Source organism: Bison bison, unplaced genomic scaffold (genome assembly GCF_000754665.1).
Source record: "Bison bison bison isolate TAMUID 2011002044 unplaced genomic scaffold, Bison_UMD1.0 scf7180017864526, whole genome shotgun sequence".
NCBI lineage: Eukaryota > Metazoa > Chordata > Mammalia > Artiodactyla > Bovidae > Bison > Bison bison.
In genome coordinates this window covers 190,656-199,062 of record NW_011495077.1, presented here as the reverse complement: position 1 = coordinate 199,062, position 8,407 = coordinate 190,656, and the positions used below count along the sequence as shown (strand labels likewise).

Here is an 8,407-nt window from a genome sequence, read left to right as displayed (position 1 = left end):
CTGGATTTGATGCTGGGTATTTAGGTCAATTAAAGGTAAAAAAGTTATATGAAATAAAAGATAAAATTGTTAATTCTATAGCAAGTAGCCTTGCTTCCCAGGTGGCTCTGTGCTACAGAGTCTGCCTGCCAACCAGGTGGATTATTTTTATTTACACATCACATGTTTGTACATGTAGAAAATACCCCTCATTTGGGAAGATCCCCTAGAGATGGGAATGGCAACCCACTCCAGTATTCTTGCCTAGGAAGTCCCATTGATAGAGGAGCCTGGCAGGCTACAGTCCATGGGGTCACAAAGAGTTGGACACGATAGAGACTAAACAACAGCAACAATGCATGTCCTCTACAAAAATCTTAACATTAATGAAAGAAATTAGAGAGGACATAAATAAAGAGGCTATGGATCCAAAGACTCCATATGTTAAGATGTTAGTTGTCCTAAATGAATTCATAAATTCAACACAATCCCAAGCAAATTACCTCAGTCTCTTCTGGTAGAAGCTATTGTATAATTTATGTGGAAGTGCAAAACCTAGAATAAACCTTGAATAAGACAAAGAAAACATCTCTTGCATTTCCAGATTTCAAAACGTGTATGAAGCCCCAGTAATTAAGATAGAATGGTCTGTTGGTATGAGGATATAAGAAAGTCAATAAATAGAATCAAGTCCAAAAAGAGGTCATAAAAAAAAAAAAAAAGAGGTCATAATGCATGTGTCATCAGTTTTGTTTTGTTTTGTTTTGTTTTTTCTCTAAAAGTGCCTATGCAGCTCCATGGGACTTCCCCTGTGTCTTAGCTGGTAAAGAATCCACCTGCAGTGTGGGAGACCTGGGTTCAATCCCTGGGTTGGGAAGATCCCCTGGAGAAGGAAAAGGCTACCCACTCCAGTATTCTGGCCTGGAGAATTCCATGGGCTGTATAGTCCATGGAGTTGCAATGAGCTGGGCACGACTGAGTGACTTTCACTTTCACTTTTAAAGATGCCTATGCAGCTCCATGGGGGAAAGTTGGCCTTTCTAGGATAATAGCTAGAATAATTAGCTATTTGTATTTTTTGGAAATACCAGTGTTTTGTAGCTTTCTGTATATAAGTTCTGTACATGTTTTCTTAGATTTATGCCTAAGGATTTAGGGTCTTTCTTGAGCCATTGTAAATGGTATTATGTTATTAATTTAGCTATCCACATTTTTATTGCTAGTATATAGAAATGCATTTGATTTTGTGTTTACCTTATATATCCTGGGACCTTCTGAACCCACTTACTAGTTGTAAGAGTTTTGGAGGGTATATTCTTTGGGATTTTCTACATAGATAGAAAATAGTGGTAATTTGACTGCCTTTCTGGCTTAAAAGGTTGTTTATATATTTACTTGCTTTACTGCACTGGCTACAACGTCCAGCACTGTGCTGAAGGAGAGTGCTTAAAGTGGATATTCTCCCTTTTTACCTTTCTTAGGTAAAAATATATAGTCTTTTACCAGTAAACATACTAAGAGCTGTTGGGGAAATTCTCCATTATTCCTGGTTTCTTAGAGTTTTCACCATGGTTGACTATTGGATTTTGGCAAATGCTTTTTCTACACACTGCTGGTGATGAACTAGCTCATTTTATTGTTGACTCACAACTCCTCCACTTCCAATTAGAAGTCCTCCTCATCTTCTTTGTCTTGGGCCAAGTATGCCTGTAGCATGATGGCAAATGACAGCCACTTCTCTTCAAGGTCACTCAGTATTGTGAGACTGAAGGAGGTGAGACAGACAAGTCTTTGTGGGTTCCAAGTGTCCTCATAGTTTAAGTATGACTTTATGTGTCACAGTTTGTCCAGCTTTTGTCCTCACCAAACTTTCCTTTACAAATGTTACTCTAAGCTCACTTAAAGTGAATTCAGGCTCAACTAGTTGTAAGAGTTTTGGAGGGTATATTTTGAGGGTATATAAAAATAACAGCTTTGTACAGACTTGTCCACCAGCTCTAGCCTTTGCCTGAGATTTAGTCCTTATAACTAATCTCTTATTCTACATCATTCATGGTTCTGCTTTTCTGATTGTGCCCTGACACAAAGTCTAAGAGGAAATGACTAAGGACATGGATTTGATGGTGACTCCACACAGCTAGACCCAGGTTTGTGATGAAGTAAAACTGCCAGTTTAAAGCCTTATGGGACAAGTTTTCAAATCTAGACAACTTTACACATGTTGTGTATGACTGACTTAAAGTCAAAAATTCAAGGGGAGAATGTATTAGTAGAAAGTTACTCTGGACACCTGTTTCCAATGACATAGAAGGAGCCTCTATCTAGAATTAAATCTTCTGATCCAGACCACAACTTAAACAACCACAGGACTACCATTTCTTGTCTGGGGTCTGCGGGTGTGCATTTCAGCTGGGGTCCTGCAGCAGGAGGGCTCTCTCTTATCAAGCGCTGGGTTTTTGTACAGCTTTTCCTATTACTTTAAGCACTGTGAGTTCCCGGAGAACACAGAAGTACTTTGCAGAATCTTCCAGCTGTAAGGATGAAATGATGAGGCTGATAGATTTATCTGCTTTCTGGAAGTTTACAGAATAGCGGTCATTCCTTGCATTACCATGTTCTGAATACTGTTGAATAAGGTAGTCATCTGTCCACTGGGAAGTTGCTTGTACCAAAAAAGGTAGTAAACGCCCGAACTTGTTTCATACCGACAATTCAGGGTGACTGACTGCCCCACTTGGCTGGATATATCTGGCTTGTCTTGAGTAACTTTCTGGGCCACACCAGATGCTGTGGGGAAAACAATTAGAAAACAAAGATGAAGCAGTGAATAAAATAGTGTAGGAGTTATTTAGGATCCAAAGACAAAAAAAATGAGATCATAAGATGCTTGCTTTTCCCCAGTCCTCCTTTCCTCCCCAAGTCCCTGTGAAGCTCCACGTGCCTGTGTGCAGGCCTTTCCCCCTGAACACTCGCACCCATGTTTGGAAGCATCCCTACCAGAGAAGGCGAAGGCCAGGAACACCCAGAGCAGACTGGAGAGCAGCATGAGGCATGGATTTCCCTGAACAAATGTGCTTAGTTGTGCCTTAAGCTGAGAGTTCAGTGTCTTTGAGTGCCCGGCAGCACATATACATACTACCCGGTACCTGTGTGACTCCCCGTAACAGGAAGTGGGGGTTGTCATGTTCATAGACCACGTGGTCTGTGCATGCATGGGAAAAAGTCTGGCTCACCACAAACCTTTAATTTGTCTACTTGTTTTTCCCTGGTCATTAAATTAATCAGATCCTGAAAAAAGGCATGAAAAAAGCAATCAGTATTAAAATTTGAGCTGAGGGGAACTGAATATTATGCAAGGTGACATACATGAATAATTATTCAGCAAAATGGTTTTTCCAGCTGATTTAAACTATACTTTACTATAGCTTATGAAATGTTCTCTTATCTATTAACTGGTCATTTATTAGCCTACACTTACTTTTCTCCATCCAGAATCTGATGACACTTTAAGAAAACTTGCAGATCTTAGGCTTCTTGGTTAATGGGAATGTTATTCAAAATAATTATTCTATCTCTTTGTATTGAGTTCTATGACTCTATTTAGGTTTTTCAATAAATGAAGTTACTTCACCATAAATGACAAAAAATCAGTCCATTTGACTTTCAGAGTCTATTCAGTTTTAAATTTTGAATGAAATTATAACAGGAATAAAATATTCTTTTGAAATTTGAAATTAAGTCTTATTTATTAGACTTTGAGGAAGATCAGGATATTCAGTCCTGTTCCCTCCACAAGTAGAATTGCATTTATTAGACCATGTGTCCTGGAGTTGTCCTGATGTCACATTTTCTATGTCATTGGTCCAAAGTGTTCAGTCTCACTTATTAGTGGCTCATTATTTTTCTCTTTGTAAAATAAATTCAATATAAGTATGCCAGATCTTTCTGTGACATAATGCTGTAATGCTCTCCTACAAAAGTTTGTATCTACAGGTTTCAAACACTTTGTTGTTGTTTCAGTTGCTAAGTCGTGTCCAACTCTTTGTGACTCCATGGACTGCAGCAACCCAGGCTACACTGTACTTCAGTATCTCCCAAAGTTGCTCTAATTCATGTCCATTGAGTCAATGATGCTATCTAATCATCTCATCCTATGCCTCTCCCTTCTCCTTTTGCCTTCAATCTTTCCCATCATCAAGGTCTTTTCCAATGAGTTGGCTCTTCGAATCAGGTGGCCAAAGTATTGGAGTTTCAGCTTTAGCATCAGTCCTTCCAGTGAGTATTCACAGTTGATTCCTATTAGGATTGACTGGTTTGTCCACCTTGCAGTCCAAGGGACTCTCAAGAGTCTTCTCCAGCCCCACAGTTCAAAAGCATCAATTCTTCAGCTTTCAGCCTTATTTATAGTCCAAGTCTTGCACCACACATGACTATTGGAAAAACCATAGCTTTGACTATACAGACCTTTGTCAGCAAAGTGATGTGTCTGCTTTTTAATATGTCATCTTAAGCTTCATAGGTGGCACTAGTGGTTAAGAACTTGCCTGCAAATGCAGGAGACATAAGAGATGTGGGTTCAATCCCTGGGTCAGGAAAATCCCCTGGAGGAGGGCATGGCAACCCATTCCAGTATTCTTGCCTGGGAAATCTCATGGACAGAGGATCCTGGAGGGCTACGGTTCACAGGGATGCAGAGCCAGACATGACTGAAGCGACTTAGCCCACCTGCAGGTTGTCATATCTTTTCTTCCATGGGGCAAGCATCTTTCAATTTCATGGCTACAGCCACTGTCCATGGGGATTTTGGAGCCCAGGAAAATAAAATCTGTCACTGCTTCTACTTTTTCCTCTTCTATTTGCCATGAAGTGATGGGACCAGATGCCATGATCTTAGATTTTTGAGTGCTGAGTTTCAAGGCAGTTTTTTCACTCTCCTCTTTCACACTCATCAGAAAGCCCTTTCAGTTCCTCTTCATTTTCTCCCATTAGAGTGGTATTTTCTGCATATCTGAGGTTTTTTATATTTCTCCCAGCAATCTTGATTCCAGCTTGTGATTCATCCAGCCCGGTATTTCACATGTTGTACTCAGTATATAAATTAAATAAGCAGGCTGACAATATACAGCCTTGAAAAACTCCTTTCCCGATTTGGAACCAGTCCATTATTTCATGTCTGGTTCTAATTGTTGCTTCTTGACCTGCATACAGGTTTCTCAGAAGACTAGTAAGGTGGGCTGGTATTTCCATCACTTTAAGAATGTTCCACAATTTGTTGTTATCCACACAAAGTTTTTAGTGTAGTCAATGCAGTAGAAGTAGATGCTTTTCTGGAATTCCTTTGCTTTCTCCATGATTCAATGAATGTTAGCAGCTTGATCTCTGGTGCCTCTGCCTCTTTGAAATCCAGCCTGTACATCTGGAAGTTCTTGGTTCACACACTGCTGAAACCTAGCTTAAAAGATTTTAAGCATAACCGTACTTGCATGTGAAATGAGCACAATTGCATAATAGTTTGAACAATCTTTGGCATTGCCCTTCTTGGGACTGGAATGAAAACTGACGTTTTTGAGTCCCATTCAAACACTTAGTATATGTCAATACCACAGAAGTTGATGATTGAAGTTTTGTATACTGTGCATGATCATGAAGTATGTGTCTCTCAATCTTCCACTTAGTTTGATCATCTTAATAGATGAATTAATTTAAAAGAACTAAAAGCAAATAAGCAAGTAGAAAAGGAAGCATAGACACAGTCTCCAAAACAGTGCCAGTTCTTAAAATTTAAGGTCAAAAGAACTCATTAAGGAGTAATACAAGGAGGAGAGTTTACATGTAGTTGAACCATCTACTCTTCTGTCCCATTTCAACTCTGAGTGACAGGCAGCTGATGTCCTGATTTCTAATTGTTTACAAGGAAGCAGGAGAGACCACAAATGTCCAGAGCAGTCTGGGGAGCAGAATGATAATACATATATTATATGTATCATTATATTATATGTACCATTTTATTATATATATATCACGTTTTTATATCCACCTTTTTATGCATAGCTGTGAAATTTATCCCATTTGTAGGTTCTTGTTCCTACCACTAAAATTAAGATACAGAATCATTCCATCACCCTAAAGAACTTACTTTGCAGACCATCCCCACCTCCACAACCCTTGAAAATCCCTGAAATCTGCTGATGTCCTGGTTTCCAATTATTTGTAACTAAGAAGAGACCACAAAGGCCACAACAGCCTGAAGAGCAGCTTGATATTCTAAAATATATATGCCAATATAATAATTACATATACATACCAGGAAATTGATATTGCCAAAATTTTATTAAAATACAGATCGCAATCTGATACATCAGTTTTATATGCAATCTGGTTTTGATGCATAGCTCTGTGAAACTTTATCACATGTATAGGCTCTTGTTACCACCATTAAAATCATGATATAGAGTTGTTCCATCTCTCTAAAAACACTCTCTTTGTACACCCTCCCGAGGCCTGCAATTCTTTACAAACCAGGACACTACTGATACCTTTCATCATTTTTTGTCCTGTTGAGAATGTTGTATAAGTAGAATCACACTATGTATACAGTAATAATAATCCAATAAGTATAATCATATACCATGTAGCTTCTGAGATTGATTTTTTTTTTACTCAGCATAACATCCTGAGATCCATCTAGACTATTGCATGTATCAATAATCTTTACCTTTTAAATCACTACAGACTGTCCCAAACTTAATTTAGGTTAATTCAATTTAGGATTTTTGACTTTACAGTAGTGAGAAGGTGGTATGCATTCAGTAGAAACCATACTTGGAATATTGAAATGTTATCTTTTCCTGGGCTAGCAACATGCAGTATTATGTTTACTGGTAATTCTGGGCAGCAAGAGTGAGCTGAGCTCCTGGCCAGCCTCAAAATCATGAGTGTAAACAACTAACACCTTTACAGCCATTTCATACCCATATAACCATCCTGATTTTCACTTTCAGTACAGTATTCAATACATTGCATAAGATTTCTGTCATTTTAGTATAAAATAGACTGTGTGAGATGATTTTTTCTACAACTGTAGGCTAATGCAAGTATTGGCCACATTTAAGGGAAGCTAGCTTACATATATTGGATGGATTTTCTTTTTTTTATTTTAATTGATTTTTATTGGAGTATAGTTGCTTTACAATGTTAGTTTCTGCAGTGCAGAAAAGTAAATCAGTTTTACATGTACATATTTATCTCTATTCTTTTTTAGATTTCCTTCCCATATTAAATGAACTTTTGACTTCCTATTGCTTCAACTTAAAATGATTTATTGCAAAATAACCCTCTTGAAGTTGAGAAAGATGTATAAATAATATTTCATTGTGTGAATGTGCTACAGAATATTTATCTGTTCATTCAGTGAAGATCACTGGTTGATTTGCAGTATTAAGAATTCAGCAAGTGAATATTTAAGTGTATTTGAAATTCTTGGACTCTTTTCCAGAATGACTGGGCCAATCACCCACCAGCAATGCTTGAGTGATCCAACTTCTTTGCATCCTTGCCAGAACTTGGTATTGTCAGTATTTTTAATTTTAGCCCTTATGATATATGTGAAGTGGTATCTCTTTGTAGTTTTAATTTGGATTTCCCTAATATAAATTTAGGGGCATATTCTTTGTATTTTCTACATAGATAACCATGTTACCAGCAAATAGTGACAGTTTTACTTCTTCTTTCAACTCTATAAGATCATTATATCTACTTTATTTCTTGCTCCAACATCTAGCTCTGTACTGAAAGAGTGACAAGAATGGACACTCTTGTTTTTTCTCTTTCTTAGAGAAAATTATAGTCTTTTATTAGTAAGAATACCATTAGCTATTGAGGAAGTTCCCCACTATTCTTGTGATTCTCAGAGTTTTCACCATAATTGACTACTGAATTTTTGCAAATCCTTTTTTTTCTGACTAGATTAATATGATGATATAATTCTTCTTTTCTACCCTGGTAATATGGTGAATTCTATCCATTGATTTTCAATATTAAAGTGTCTTGCACCCTTGAAAGAAATTATCTTTGTGCTTGGTATATTACTCATTTTACATATCAATGAATTTTACTTGCTAAAACATTTTAAGAAATTTGTGTCTATCTTCTAGATAAAGGATATTTTCCTGTACTTTTCAGTTCTTTGTCTGATTTTGGCATCAAGGTAATATTAGCCTCATAAAATGAGTGAAGAATATTTTTTCTATTGTCTGCAAGAAAATGTGTATAATTCATGCTAATTCTGCTTCAACGTTTGACAGAATTCTTTAGTGACACTGAGTCTGGACATTTTTTTTTATTAAAATTTCAATTTCTTCATAGACATCATGAATTCGGCTATCTCTGGCCCTTGCTCTGAGGAAAGATGAGGAGGAGCGACCGCTGG

At 37.4% G+C, this 8,407-nt stretch overlaps 1 pseudogene; it reads right to left on the bottom strand.

Annotated features, from left to right (window-relative positions):
* Positions 1-2,420: 2,420 nt before the first annotated feature.
* Positions 2,421-8,407, bottom strand: part of LOC104982077 — a 17,980-nt pseudogene continuing 11,993 nt past the window's right edge.